We start from the raw sequence: 18,150 nt of genomic DNA, 5'->3' as shown, positions 1-18,150 counted from the left end.
ATTTACAACCATTATTATCTGATTATATAAAATACTGCAATCTCACAAGTCACAGACTACAGTAATATTATTAAAATATTATAAATAGGTACAACAGTTTTTATACATCTACAATTTTATAATAATAATAAAACTTTATATAGTGCATATACACATTAAAATATTATTATTATGTTAAATCCTCAAATTCAAAACGAGTTTCAGATAAAAAAAATAGCCGTAGACTCCAAGAGATTTTTTAAATTTGTAGTAAATATTCTCTTAATCACAATATAAAGAATAAAGACATTTTTACAAAATGATCGATTATTAAGCATCCATATTTATTTTGATAAAACATTAAATTATTATTGTGTGTTATTTTTTTACAAAGTGACACCATAAGGCGGAATCGACATTATAATAATATACATTTGATATCTATTATTTTGTAATTGTGTCCATGGTTCAATGGATCGAGACAAACAAACTCGAATACAGCTGGTTATCAGCCTTTAACAGAATCAAATAATAATTATTGTATACGGTACAGTTTGTATTTCAACTGATAATAATGTCCTATATTAAAATACTTGGCCACATTATCTGTGCCATTTAATTATGCTCTAGTTCCAAATTCCAACTGAATTAACATGTGAAACTAAAATTAAAACATATAATACATTTCTATGATAAATCTATATAATCCCTAGAGAAAGCTCTGGTACTTGGTATTATATAATATTATAATACTGTTTAATTATACATTTATTAATCACTAAGGCACTACAAAACAATAAAATTATTAATGTATTAGATAATAGTTAATAATATTCTGTTGCAAAAATATTTATTCACAAATGTCTATTCGTTTTTATATAATATACACAAATAAAATACTTTTAAATTGGTTTAAAATATAATACTTTATGGGTATGTATATTTTTACATATGATTTGATTAATATGAAAAAAGGTTAGATAATTTGTTTTGAAGAATACAAAGTTTTTGTTAATTGATAAACTTAAAGAACATAAATAAACTAAATTTTATAACTTTTTTGAAGTGATTGAATAATAAAGAACAGTCATGATTATTCTGAACAAATAGGTTTTTGATATTACAATGTTACAATATCCTTAATAAGCATCATCAATAACTCGGTATTTAGAACATAAATCACCTAACAAAAATTTTGATTTTCAAAATAACATCGTTAACAGTAACAACTTCTGAAGAGTAAAATTAAACTTTCTAAAAATAGTCTTCTTTGAATACTATTTCAAACTTTAGTTTATCCATTGATACGGAAGTACAACATTATTGGGTAAATACTTTTTCGGTTATCTACCAAGAACTTTTGATTGGAAACTGCGTGAGTGGGCTAAATTTATCTAGACAACTACTGATAATCAAGAATACTTTAACAACGACGGTAAATCACCGAATTATCTCTATTCAGAAGATTATAATTATTACGTGTAGCTATATAATAAAATACTTAAATAGTATTAACCTAGAGACAAATATCATGACTTCCTTAGCATGCGAATTCGTATGATGATAATTAACCATCCATTACCATATTTTTTTTAATGGTTTTTCATAACGATGTTTTAGTAAATTATACAATTAATTTATCAAATCAAGTATGGACTATATAATATATAGTATGACATACTTATGTATCTTAAATTATTAGTGAAATATTATATTTTTATTAAATTTCAAAATAACTACTCAATACTTATATTATATATGTTATTATAAAATGCAATAATAATATTACATAAACGCATTCCGATTTAAAAAAATAGAAATGTTATTATATTTTATTATTTATTATATCCTTTTTCTGTGAATCATATGGAATAAAAATATAAATATCATACATATAACTATTTAATTTGGTAAGATACTGTAGAACAGTTTATAGTACATCAGTTTGAAGTCGTTTATTTCCTAATTTATGAAATTGATAAACTTATTAACCGTTGAACAACGAGAATATTTCAAACCAATCTTTTATGCTCATATAATTGTGTTTATACTATTATAAAAATATACTTACACTACTAATAGTATAAACATACTTGTTGCAACATAACTTTAACCACTAACATAATATATTTGATATATGCGTTGATTATGTACGGTATTCTTTTGTGTAATTAATTTGTTTATACATACACTTATCCATTCCGCCATTCATTTTTTTTAATTTTTGTTCATTACTTTCTATAAATAAACATTTAATACAGATTAACGATCTGTACTACATGCCTTTCCAATAATATAAATATGTAATATATAATGATGCATTTTCCATATGTATAGAACTGTTTACTTTTAGTTATAAAAAAAAACTCATAAATTGAAACATTAGGTATTTTTTTTTTACTTTAATAATATATTGCAAGGGTTTTTGTATTCCGTAAAAGTAAAATACCATAACAAATTATTAGATTTGTTAATAATATATTACAAAATGTTATTTGTATTTAAAACTAAAAATAATCATTAAACTACCTATAGAACTGAAATTTATTTATTATCATGGACATAATATTACAATCGATAATTAAAAAAAAAAAATTGTATTGCCGGTTAAAGGTAAAATAAAATAAAATTAATAAAATCATAACTGTTACATTTATTAATTTAATCTATTTGATGTTTTAAATATCCAATTAAATATGCATATATATGTTTTTATTGGGTATATTAGGCTTATAATAATAATAATTAATGATAATATTAATTACAATTAATTTTAATAAAATATATTTAATTACCAAGGTCGAAAATTCGTGCAAAATATACAATCAGAATATTTTAATTCATAAATAATATTATACTAATTGAATAGTATTTGCAGAAAGTAACCAACTAAGTTATGCAAAAAAAATTACACAAATTATATTCAGAATACAAGAAAGTGACCAAAAGTATTAAATTAATATACATTTTAATAAATCCATGTTTAATTGTATTAAATTATTTAGTAATATATATGTATACATTTTAATTTTAAAAGAGATAAAAAAATGATTATTTTATGTTAAATTTATAAAAATAACGGTGATGCATTTATATTATAAGCTTCATTTTCCATTTTAAATATCTAGGAGTACGTGGTGTAAAAATGTTCAAGACTTATTCTGCTTTTATAATTAATTCATCTTAAATAAATAATTCATTAATGCATTATTTAGTTTACGAGTATTCGTTATTCGTAGTAATATGATATTTTATGATCTTTAAAATAATTATAACGCGCATAAATATTAAAGATAATATTATCTTAATTTATTTGAATTTAGGTATTTCACATTCGTCGTTTGCCGTTTGGCCATCGTTAAGTAGTATTTATAATTCTATATTCACGCTGTAGTGGTTTTCACGTCATCTGATGTCATCTTGATTCTTCAAGACAAAGACTGTGACGATTTCTATGTAATCACTAACTGGTAACGGCCAGATCAACCGCGCGGATAAACTTGCACGGCTATACCACAACTTAAACGCCACAACAACTTACTTTCGGATAGTTTTGGCGAGATAGGTAAGATGTTCAAAAAATCCCCAAATAGTTTTCTGGATAGTATTGAATTGAAACGGGAAGGGGTTTTTGCTAGTCTTAATATGGCTTACAAATCTATTGCGGTATACGATATTTCTAGAGCTACAAATATGATACAAAAATAAATTACTTTTCCCTCATAATTTATTTAAAAATAATATGGTTATTATATTATACATCATATAAAAGCTAACTTTGTTAGTTGTTACATACTATAGTAGATATTTTTACTCGTGTATCATAATATGTTAGAAAATTATGATCACCGAATTCACTATATTTATTTATAAAGGTATATTAGTATACACAATATGATACTATAAAGATACACATGACTACATGAGCTAGAATATTTTATTCTAATATTATCAAATTTATATTTACATTTATAAAATAATTATCAACATTTTAATATGAAAACTATTCATTATTTACCAAAAAAATACAATTTATACTTATTGTTTTTCTTAGTAAGACATCAAAGTTAAACGTAGTTAGGTCAAATACTTCAAGAATCTTTAGATTACAGTGATGTGAAAAATCGATTAAAGGGACTTTATGAATGACGCAGTATAAAATAGAATAACCTTATGCATAAGCCACGTTTTTTAATGTAAAACAGACGGGAAGTGTATAAACAAACAGCACACACCAATGATAAATTAAATTATGTATACACAGATTCTCGAACTGTTAACTGCAATTTATGCATATGTTTTCTTATTTTATGTTTAATAATTTATGATAAGAGAATTTTTATGAATATTTTACCTTGCATTTTTATATGACATGATATAACATCATAATATTATTCATTTACCTAAATGATAAATAAATATAGTAATACATAATTATGATTAACGCTATGTATCAAATAAGTAAACAATATTTGTTTAAAAATAATATTAATTGTATTATATACCTACAAATACTAGGAAAAAAAAATATATTTTAATGTCTTTTAAAAAAACAACAAAAGAAGACATGTGCTTTCATAAATTATTATTTTGGATTGTTTAGAAATACGTATAGTTCATTAGAACACATTTAATTTATTTTTTAATGCGGAACAATTACAACACATAATAGTACCTACAACTATAATGAAATCATGCTGTAAGTTCTACAATCAATATTAACATCAATTTGTGATAGTATTTTAGAATATTATAATATTATCACACGTGTTCATTAATTATTAAACGGACGCTATACGAATGAATGAACAAATTAAATTAATTTATTATACACTATATTTCAGTTTTAATTCTGGTCTTAATACATATTATTATTATATATTCAATGAATTTTCGTTTAATACGATTTTTTTTTCTCGTTAAACTCCGTAAACCGCATTACAGAAATTTCATTGTAGCTTAAAGCAGTGTTTCTCAACCAGTGTGTCGCCGAATAAGCCCGAATGTGTCGTGAGGTACATTAAATGACGCAAAATGTTCAAACATTTTTGACACGATTAACAAAAAATAATAGGTATCTGATATAATTCCCATTACGGTTATATTATATTATACGAAATAAGTCATTTGTTATCAAAATGTATCATTGTTTTTATGTTATGTTTTTCTCTGTTATTTTTAATTTAACATTGTCAATTAGTATTAACCATTATTTTTATTTTTTTCTCGGGCCACAAAGTATGAAATATGTTAATAGCTTGTTGCCATAATTCAAAAGTTGAGAAACACTGGTTTAAGTGATAAAAATATAAAGCAACTATAAGTATTTACTTTTCTGACGCGTATGCGGTATATCACCTACGGTTAGCTGTTCCGTCCGTGCCGTTTACGCGAGATATATGAGCAGAAGACGTTCGGAAAAGGTTCCAATGGGTTTTTAAACCGTTGTACAGCCGAAGACGGGGTTGGTAATTACAGTTTGGGTCACATGTGCCGCGCTAGCCATATCGTAATATATTTTAGGGACGGAGTGATTTAATTTGAGCTAGTGCGGGCGTTTTATATTTATATTATAATGCGATACGCTCGCGCATATAATATAATACACAGCGCGTGGTGGTGCACGCGGAGAGAAAGAGAGAGCTGAAAAAAAAAACCAAAACGAAAAAAGTCGCGTTCGTTGTACCCGCGCGACCCCGGCGCGACTAGTCCGTCGTCTTTCCGCGCGCAAAGTCAAAACCGAATAATAAAACCAATCACCGAGATTTTAATTGGAAAGGGTTGCCGAGCATAATGTACACAGTGTTGTGCGCGTCGCGCCGTGACGTCATCCGTGAAGCCTCGACATCTGGGCCGGAATCTAATAATTGTCAATCCCTGTATAATATGCGCGCGCACACACACACACCCGCGCCACGTGCACACACATGCACACACGTAGGCGATATTGCGTAGACGTGTGGCCCTACGGCTGCGGCGGCGGCAGACTGCTCATACGATATTTCCCGTTACCCAGTGCGTGCATAAATCAATCCGGTGACGTGCTCGCACTCGTCCCGTACGCGCTCGCTTTCGCGTTTGTGCGTGTGCGTGTATTAAAAAACCGATTCGATTAGGTGAGAAATTGAACGCGCCCGCCCCGAGGTGACATTTTGAAAAAAAAAAAATAAAATAAAATGCAACCGTTCATTCGAACGCTAGAAAAGAAATTGTGGAGGGTGAGCCGCCGTCGCACTGCAGACCCCTTTTTTTGAGTCGCGCGTGTTGCCAATTTGCATATCTATATATACGCGGCGATATAATATAATGGATAGCGTATAATATAATATCATATATATATATATAGGTATTCGATATATATATATATTGTAAATAGTTCGACGTGGTTGTTTTTGTTTGTTGATGAAAAATCACATTTTTATCGTCACATATTATAATACTGTATAGACTTTGATGTAGGTACATACATGGTATACGATATATATACGAGTTGCGAGTTGGAATTCACACTGACAATTGAGTTACCTATAATAGGTACCTCATTTTTCAAATGTGGATTTATAAGCTTTATAATCTAAAAATATACTATTGTGATGTTATTCATTTATAATTGACAGTATCATTAATTTTCCACGTTTATAAAATTCAAAACTAAAATAATTTACATTTATTTTTTTTTTTATTTTTTACTACATTTTTCTTATTTTTACACAAATATAAAATACTAATATTTACACATATGGTATAAATAACACACAACCTTACGTGTGACAAAGAAAACAAAATACTTACTAATACCTTAGAACACAATATATTATCATGGCGTATCGCATATATAATACTATTTGATGCATAATGTGATCTTAAAATCGTATGGTATCGAAATAATATTTGTTGAAGTATCCATATGTTCCGACTATGGACTAAGTTATTATATATATTAGGCACCTATATAATATTTATGTAGTATATTATTTGTATGCTGTAACATAATATAAAACGGAAATATAATAGCGCACTTTAAACAAGCAGTTGGCATAAAAAAATCTGCAATAGCTGCAAATCTACAAAAGTTATTGTAAACTTTGAATTATTGATCATAAGATTTTTTTTCCGTCGTTATGAAATGCTTCCGATTGTAAAACTTCGGCCGTCTCGAAGAATATTTCGATGAAAATAAACGCGACCGAATCGCCGATAATGTAAAACAAATGGTATTAGTTTATTGAAACAAGGCGCGAAATGGAAAAAATGAAAAAAAAAAAACTTTTATACGCACTTACGCCGGGCGAACATCTGCGACGAATTTTTCGTATAACGAAATTTAAAGCTCCGGAAATGGCCGCAGATTTGCCTCGGAATATATAGAGATTGGTAGAAAGGCGTGGAGTGTACGAAAAAAAAAAAATAAGAATAAAATAACGAAAACGTTGCGCAAATCGGCGAAAGGCTAAAACTTATGCAGGAAAAATGCGATACTATAAGAATGAAAATGTTACGTCGTTAACGAAAGATTTACTTTACGCCGTTACAATCGTTTTAGCTCGCGTATGATAAACAGTCTGTACCTTTATGTATATATACACTCACTCATGAGCACTTTTAAGTGTTTCGAGTACCGACAACGGTCTTACTTATTTTTCGTGGATAATCGACGTTAATAAAACTTTTTATCGTATCTCTCTTGCAGCGTGGAGTTTTCGACGTCTCTCTTTCTTACTATTTTTTTCGTTTTTATTATTAGTTGACGGTGAGCCTTTATACCTGCAGCGCACGATCGTTTACGTGAAATTCGATTTCGGCTTAGGTTGTTTATTTTTCCTTCCACCCGCCCGCCGACCAATATTAAGCGTTCAACGGTTATATAGGCCAAAACGGTTTCACTACCTAAATCCCACGCACGGGAACACCTGATGCCCATTCGCAATGAACGAGAGGTTTCGACACATCGGTTTTTCGTTTTGGAAAATATCGGCGGCGGCGATTGGTTTCAGTTTATGTGTATACATATATATATTATATGTGTGTTTGTGTGTGTGTACCGTGTCCACACATATATGGACATGGTACACGGATAACCGTACAAAAGCAATCAAATGACTTTTCACGATTTCGAAACGGCACATTTAACTATCGTCACCGTAAAAAACCTAACCGGTTATAATATCGTTGACCGGTACGATGGAAATGACATTTCTGAAAATGTTATTATTAATGTATACTTGTCAAGTATAATATGTTTGGTGTAGAAACACACATTATTCAAGTTTCTTGGATAGTCCTTACGCAAGGATAGGTCTAGTCTCTTCTCCCATATCGATTTAACTAACAATACAATGTTTGCGTTTTTTAACAATAAAATTTTACGCTGAAGTAATAATTAGAGACTGATTATTTGTATAAAATAATGTTATATATTATGTCGACAAGAATAATATTATTGAAAGCCAGATTATAGGTGTAAATAATTATACGTTTTAATATAATATAAATAAAGTTGATAGGTATTTGATGTTAGTTAAAGATTTAGTATCTTAAATAAAATCATAAGTTAGTAGGTTACCTAAACAAATTAATTTTTAAAAAAATAAATATTTTTTACATAATGTTTACTTAGTATTTAGTAGCATATAATAGATGATTTATCAAGGGGTGTCCAAAATGTTCCTTAATGATCCTGTAAAAATTAAATGATTTCTAAATATTCCAGATAAACACTAAACTTACTTACTTTACTTAGGTATAGTAAATACCTCAAAACATGTCGTCGGATCTAATAAAATTAATTTAATTTTCATAATTATTTGGATATATATACTCGTATTTTGATAGGCATGAATAAAATACTAATACATAAGACTTATTTTTTAAGTTGGAGGGTGTTCAAACGAAAAGTATAACTCTCTCCATCCTTCAAAAAAAAAAATAAATAAATAAATAAAGTAAAATTACAACACTGCTAATATTATTTTGATTCAAACTATATGCACACGAAACATAATTTAGTATACTATTTTTTATAACTTCTATTATGATAATTATTAATTAAATTTGAATTCATCAAATACTGTATATTTGATATAAATTTAATATTTTAATTACGATAAGACTAAATATCGGTTACACATTTTAATTATTATTATTTTTTCTTAATCTATTTTCAGTTATTTCAATTCATAGAACATGTCTCATTAATTAATTTTATGTGTAATTTGTTAGGTTAGTCTTATTCAATTTCAAGTTCTAAACTCAAACCTCTACAAATCATTCAGTGTCACATCTGGAATAATCCAGTACTATTTATTTGAAGTCACAAATAGATTACTCTGACTTAAAGAGACCATTTAAATGGCCCCATATATAAGTACCAATTTGTACTAAAAAAAATATTTTAAGTTTTAATTGTAATAAAAATAATACATTCTGATAATATATTAATTAGCTAGTGTATAGTTTATTAAATAAAATAATATTTTAGATAACAATATACAAACTAAATATATAATTGTCATTGATATTACTTTTTACACAAGTTTATCATATGCATGTTCTTTTTATTTATTTAAAAAATATTTTGCAACGATTGTATTTAAATAGTATAGAATAATAACAAAATTTATGAAAATGAATTAATATGGTTCCTTTTTATACGATGTATGTAGTACAGTATGGCAATATTATTTTAACAGATCAAATTATTGATAATATACCAAAATGTATTATATTTTATTAGTATTTTATGTTAGTTTGTTATTATTATATATGTTTTTGTAAAGTTAGTTTTCGATTAGAAAACTAATCATGATATTATTATAAAAAACCTTTAGTTTAGTTTTGTCTAAAATAATATGTACAAAAATTCCATGAGTATTATTATATTTAAAACAACTTGTAAGATTTTACAATTTTTACGTTTTAATAACATATTATTATCTGTGTGTGAAACAAAAATATTAAAATAACAAATAACCATAGTGTACAAAATAAATAGGTACATAGATGTAACGACTATTGTTATAAATTATTTTTGATTTTCGAACAGTCATTGGGCGCATTATATAAAGATACGTATTTTTGTACAACATTAAGCCGTCATTGTATAGTTTATCACTGATGTATATATTTTATAAATACAAAAAAAAGCTTAGTATCAGACTTCTATTACGAACACTTTCACACAATATAATATAATGATGTAGGAAATCCAACATTATGTTATCGAATATCCAACCTATATTCTCATGATGACTTTTTCTTAATATTAATGGTCCACCCTGATATTTCAAACTTTTAATGGCTACTCTAACGCCCTAACATGAGTTGAATTCATAAACTTTCGATCGACATCATAATGGAATCTTATAAAATAGAGCGTTAATAACAGAAAGATTAGATTTGCGTCCATTCCCCATAATATGTTAGAAACTATTGGTAAACCGATGGCAGTTAAAAGTATAGACATATTTGATACTATTCTAAATGCATTATTATTACGATATGCTTTAAATTGACGTAGGTATATATTATATAATATTATATCCAATATTAAATTTAAGTACAAAATTAGTCAACCTAAACGAAATGGCTCTCAAAATCCAAAGAGCAATCAGATTTTTACTCAAGTGTTGACTTTTTCCCTCCCCAAAACTTATACCTTAGGACCATTTGTCACGTAACAACTGCGCTTTGTCCGTAACTTTTTCGTTATTACTTTTTTCCTACTCTTTTTAACGTACCGCCGACCCTTTAGAGCATTTCAACTTTTTGTTGTAATTTTTCTCTCGTAATCCTACACGTCTTTTAAATCTGGCTGAGTATTTTTTTTTAAACAATTTTTTTTACAATCAGTCACCCAACCACAACGCTCTCCACACCCAGCCAAACAAAATAATGATCATTCGTAAATCATCGTCTTTTTGTGATTTTGTTTTAATAAATACATGTCACTACGTTTCAGACTGAACTTATGGACGATAATAACAAAACAAAACAAAATATTTTATTGGTATAGTTTGTAATCCAGAGTTTTAGAAACTATACTAATGTTTTCTTTTTAACCACACGACTCCATACCGCACTACGCTATGAACCGCAATTAAATAATCTCCTCCTTCTCATCCATTCGTATCTTTTGCCAGGCTTTTGTCCACTGCGTAATTCTACCCAAAAAGTTAAGTACGAAAACCCAACGACAAATTGTGTAAGCTACGCGACGTCTCCTTTCCTGAATATCTAATTACCACTGAACCGCAGAAGCCGACCAGATGTTTTTATTGTTTCAACTTTTTCCCCTTTATACTCTCTTAGTCTCACTCACTTCGTGGTAATGGATTCTAGTCGAGGAAACAAATTCGATTACATGGTAACAGGGCTGCTAAAAGTTAACAACAATGTTTCAGAAACGTCGTACAATTTAAAAAGTTTATTTTCGACAAGACGTATAATTTATACGAGCAACCAAAATACGGATCTATTAGGTTGTATTCGAATATTGAAATGCTTCAATTTTGACTAAAAGAATTTTAAATTATTACGTAATAGTGTTTGAATATTCATCGAACGACAGCAAAAACCAATTTAAATGAATTTCGGTAAACTGTTGCAAAAATGAAGAACATTTTTAACGACAAGTGGAAGAACACCCCGAGGCGGTTTATTGGTATATTTGAATTGGAAATTCTGCACGCACGCGGTAAAGGTATGGAATGCATTGGAAAATATAATCGTCAAATATTTCAAACACGTGCTTTAAATATCGACCGGAACGTATTTAATTAATTTTGAATTGGAATCCAAAATGGAATGTATGACGAGAGAGAAAAAAAACAAAAAAAAAACATACAAACAAGATACAGAGCTTCACATTACTTACCTCCGCGCGAAATTGGATAATATTAGGTATGATAATATTATTATATACTCAAAACAATTCATAGATCACTACGTGTTGATGATGTCTTAAAAAATATTTGTATGATTTATACGTGATAAACTATACGTAGAATGTATCACGATAATCTGACACATTCAAATGTAATTTTAAATGTAAAATTGTCACATCTTATTGGTACAGCTTGTATATTAAATTAAAATGATAATTATTATTATATTCCTTAAAGAACTTAAAGGTTGTAAACTTGAAAACAAAAATCATGCCAATAGAATATATTAAAATGTATGAATATAATTATTTTATTTAGTACCATTATAAAGGAATATTGTATACAATTTAGGCAGTTTGAATCGGCAATTTATTTACATTTATGTTTGAATGGTATTTATTTTAATAACAATGAAATAATATTATGTAAACCTTATAATATGCCAAGTAAGATATTTTAACGTCTATTGAATGTTGATACTTGCATCTTACAAATTAATATATTTTAGTTTAAAGCTAAATATTTTGTAACGCTGTTTATTTTCTTCTTCAAAACGCAATTTAATTGAAATGGATATGTCTTATAACGTAGCTTATGTCTAAAACACATTGCACATAACTATGCGCGCACAGACATTATTAAACACAATAATGATCGCGGGTTTATTGCAACCATTTCAAAGTGACACATTGTTACCCGTGATGTAATAAATCGCCCGCAATGATAACGCGTGCGAGAAGAAAAATAAAATATAAAAGTTTTAAGATTGGTTTTGTCCTAAACTCCTAACTAAAAGCTCTTGACGTTCGCAGCGAACATATTATTTTAGTTATCAGTAATGTGTTTTCTCACTAAACCGAAAACTTTTCGGATTCTTTCTGTCTTTTATTTTGTTATAATATTAACAAAGTTTTGTAGCAAGTTGCTGCTCCATTAACTACTCGAAATGAGTAGGTATGTATAATTGGTGAAGTATTTATTTAGTGTGAATGTTTCGCAACAAACATATTTTTTAGTATAGCAAAAAAACTATATTGGTAGATACTATTAATATTCTAATTTAAATGAAATATATTTTCGAATGAGTATTGTTTCACAAAGTTTCATTTATTTATTATTTTTGTACAAAACTGTTGACTAGGTCAAATATTGAAGTATATGTATCCGATATAATATATGCAATTATGTCTAGTAAATTTAGAGTTATAGAGTTGTTAACAAATATTATACTACAATTTTTTAATGATATCAGTTAAAAAAAAAAAAAAATATGAGCCAGTCAATATTCAGGGAAAATTTTGTTTGTGTAAAAACATCAACACACTTTTCAGAAACAGGTTATACCTAATATTATTGAAAAAAAATATATATTTATGTTAATATATTTTTTTTACAATACTCATGACTATAATATTGTTTAGTTGCTATGGTAATTATTTAACGAAACTATTTTTCATTACTGTAAACATTTTCGTTCGTTTCTACGAATTTACCACAGCCATAAATTTTATGAGAGTAAAGCATAAAGATGATTTCACACCAAAAAGTATACAAAATTGAATTTGCTTTCGAACAAATGTTTATGAAGTAACTTGAAACAATATAATTATATATGAATTAAAAACAACCCAAAATTTAAAAAACTGTCAACGTATCTATTTATTAAGCTTTAATAAAAAAAAGTTCTGAGCATAGAATTTCTATTTAAAAGATATTTTAAAAATTATCATACATTCCTTATGACGGAAATAAATTATAACTATTTCTCATGTCATTTGTAACATCAAAACACCAACAAGAAAATTCCATATTATTATCATTGCGTTGCTTAAACTATAAATGTTTAAAATAGTAATCTGATATGATGACTTAACATGAATATTATATCAAGAACCATGTACTTTTATTTACTATACCTAAAAGTTTACGGCATAGTGGGATCATTTCGGCTTAGATATTTCCACAAAGTAAATTGGACAAATAATAAGCTGTGGACCATTTTTTTTTTATCTTTCGTGGATCATACATAGTTATAATAACTTATGATAAAAGGACTACTTTAAGAATAATAATAATATCACATGGTAACATGAATATATTTTTTCGTTATTGCATTAAATGTTGTATTTTTAGTTTCTTTTAGTTTAAATATTTATAACTAATCAATTTTTATTATTTATTTTTCTACTAAAGCGTAATGTTGTTACGGATAATTTCATGAAATTTAAAACACAAGATTTTAAAATTATTGGTACTCAAATGTCTACCATAATAATATTTTTTTGATTTTATAATTGTGTATGTGACATAGCCTCATAGGTAGGAAAACTTACTACGATGATAATAGTGTCGTTGAATTATACGTTATAATTATTTTAATTTTTAATAATTAATTTAATTTTTTTATTTATTATTGTTTTACAAATTTTCTTTTATTAAGCCACAAAGGATTTTTATTGTAATTAAATGATTGTTTTTACCATGTCGAGTAATTAAATCAAATTATGTGAATTTTATCAATTAAATAAAGCCTAAGAATTAATATAATTAACTTTTTTTTACCTCCCGCCTCATCCCATTGCAATAACCGAGAAGACATGATTCCTATGAAACATATTACCATTAGCCATTAGGGCGGTGACACGAATGACATTTATTGACCAAACGAGAAAATGGTGTATAATATATGAGGCGGGTTGCGTAGTAGAGATAACAATTTTATTCCAAAGGCAAACCTTCAGTAGCAATTAAAATAGTAACGGACGGGATGATTTTTAATCTTTATGGATTCTCCAATGAATTATTGTTTCGGCGGCGGGAACGCTATCTCTTTGAACACTTGCATTGAGAGGGAAAAGGATTTTTTCAATATAAAAATACGTCAAAAAATCTCAATGGCCGTGGACGTCTTTAATTTTCTTCAATATAAACTTCCTTTTATCTTCAGACTTTTTGTTTTGTACATTTATTATTATTTTTTTCAGAACTTTTTTGCTTTTGTTTCATGGTATACTGTCTGCTCGCGTGCCACAAAATTACTATGCCCGCGGGCCCGACAAACTCGTTGTCCCCTCTCGTCGACGTCTTTCACTGTTTGTTAAAGCGGTTAATTCACCGAATAGGTCATGCGGGGCCATTTAAATACGTCCGCTGTTAAATACGGATAATCGGGGGTGGTTTAAGAGTGAGAAAGAGCAACCCCTTAAGCGAATTACACGATGTGCTTAATTTGTTTTATTTTTGGCTCTTTGTTTAAAAATATAAAGGTTCGGATATTGCCATGTTATTGAGATGCGATTATGGCAATCGATGTAATCGTCTGGAAAACGTTAGTATAATATACTATCAAGTTACAAAAAAAAAACAGTTTAACTCAATAATTTATATACGTATTACGCGTTATACATGATCACACATAAATAAAAATACTATAATATAATTTTAACATCAATAGTGCTCCCGGCACACTTCTATTTACTTAAGAAAATAAAAAGTATATAAAAATTCTCAATACCGATGTTTGGTTGATATTAGTATATACTGCTGTATAACTGTTATAGAAACCACAAAATAATTCATTAAAACTAAGCAAATATAAAATGTTTCTGTTAACGTGTTTCAATATAATTCATTACATACAATCATCCAATAGAATCATTCTAACGGTTTCAACTTAACCAAAAATAAGATTAAAAAAATATAACCTAAATTAATGCATAAATTTGGAACACTTATATTACATCTTAATATTATCTTATTATATTTTCATAAACATGGTTTATATTTTATAATAATATGCTTTTTTATAGATATAACTATGGAAGGACTAGGCTTGTTAAGCACATTTTGTTGGCACCCACAAGCCACAAGTAGCTTGATTAATTATCTACTTAAACTAGTGTATTAATTATTATTTATAAAAAAAATAATACACTAATACACGAATAAACAATCGGAAAAAAATTTTCAAACTTATCACTGCTAAATATTTAAATAAGTTTAACGGATCAATAAAAAATTAAATATATTATTAATACATAACTAAAGACAAGTGAATTATTGCTTAATGATAAATAATTACTAATTACTAATCATGTATTTAAGTAACTGATTTTTATTATTATCAAAAATGTTGTGAATAAGAGAATACGATATTTTTGACTATATTATGTATCATAAGCTTTGTATAACTTAAGGATCCCCAAATATAATATTTAGCTGCAGATATTGTATACAACATAGTTTTGATTCATAATTTATAAAAATAACCTAAATATACAATGTATAAAACTATACTTAAATAACACTTATTAATCCCAGTAGAAATGCATAATTTTTTTTAATTTCGGTTTAAAAAGTTATTTTTTGAAACAAAATCAATTTTTTTTATTTACATAAAGTAATCTCAAAAACATTTTTGTATACCATTGTCATATTCAAATAATGTCATAGAATTAGGTACCTTTACAATTTCAACAATAATTATTTATTTTAGGGTTTTATAAATATTGTAATATGATTTTTGCTTGATATTCAATGTAGAATAAAATTCACAAAAATTTAATTATTCATTGCTTTATCAATTTTATATGTTTTCAAAAGTATAAACGTAGATATATTTTCTTTCAATCAAATTATAATAGGTAGATTACTATAAAACACGCGTCATTATACATTTTGTCAAATTATTTATATTATGTTAATTTTACAAATCAAAAATTAATAGATTTTTTGAATTAAGTTCAATTTAAATCGAAATCAACACAAAGGCGGTATGTCGAAGTGTTCGTTTATTTTTCAATTACGATAACACTACACCACAAAAACTACATTATACGAAATTCTGTGGATGTCCCCAGATGTTGTACTCTCAGTTTTCACTTAAATTATTCCAGTCAAAGCCCTCAAAAACCATCAAAAATACAATGCACTTTTCTAACAGGTTATTATTTTTGTAAAAAATACACTAATGGATAAATAAAAGCTGAAAATTGACATTAAGCTAAAACTATGGAAATCAATATTTACAACAAATTATATTTTTATAATACATAAAATGAATAAAAAATATAGTCAAGTTTTTTGAGCTTTGTAATTATATTATTATTTTAAAAAGAAACTACTACTATTGTTATTTATAATATAGGTTCGCATGTAGTTTATTTTTAAATTTTTAAAGTTTTGAAAGAACAATTGTAGGTACCTAATATAGTTTGTGTATGTACAAAAATATTCGTAGTTATAACTACTACTAATGATTATAAATCGAGTGAAAGTTGGATCAATTGTTAATTACACATTATTTTAAATATTTTATAATTAATATTTATTTTATTACATATCTATGTAATCTAGTAGTACTGATTTATCATGTAATTTTTATTCCATAGCAATTGTTATAAATTGCTAGGAATAAGAAAATTTCAGTTAATAAATAATTTAATTATTTTCTATTTGCAAACTCAATACGAACAACAGTAAATTTTGCATTGATATTTTATTTATAATTTTTAAATTAAAGTTTACAATAATGTACTTTTAACCCTTTCACTGCTATGGACGCACTTATGCGTACTATGTAAACAACTTTGGTGTGCTATGGATGCACATATGCGTCCTATCATTTTAAAAATCAAAAAAATCTGTTATCGATAATGTGATAATATCATTAAATAGTAAATAATTAGATGAATCCAAAGAGACAATAAAAAAATATATATATGATAAATATTGAAAAAATTATAAGCAAAATAATTTATTTGATTTTCTAGGGTTTCGAAATTGTCATTACTTGATAAACTGAAATAATATAGTTCATTATCGACTATTTGAGAACCAATCACTAAATTAATTAACTAATATCTGCTAAAAAAAATACTAGAAATTTTTTTTTTTAAATATTAAAAAAATTAATAATATAATAATATAATAATATAGTATAATAAAATATATAATATATTTAATATAATATTTTTAATATTATTTGAACTATAATAATATTTAAAACAATACGAAAAAAAATATTTAAAAATAAAATTTAATACCAGCACAGTGCTGTGAACTGTGAAAAAATAATTCAGCAGGGAAAGGGTTAACACAGGCCTTAAAAAACTATAATCACCTAAAATAATAATAACACTGATAGTACTATAAAAAAATTAAATCGATATTTTTAATAATGTAAGATGATTATATTATACTAACATGTTTACAATCCAATTCGAATAACACAAAATCAGTAATGACGACATATATTAAACTGCTTTTTCTAATAAGTTTAATGATCTTA

This window comes from Rhopalosiphum maidis, chromosome 2 (assembly GCF_003676215.2).
Source record: "Rhopalosiphum maidis isolate BTI-1 chromosome 2, ASM367621v3, whole genome shotgun sequence".
NCBI classification, from domain to species: Eukaryota; Metazoa; Arthropoda; class Insecta; order Hemiptera; family Aphididae; genus Rhopalosiphum; species Rhopalosiphum maidis.
Note: the sequence above shows the minus strand (reverse complement) of the source record.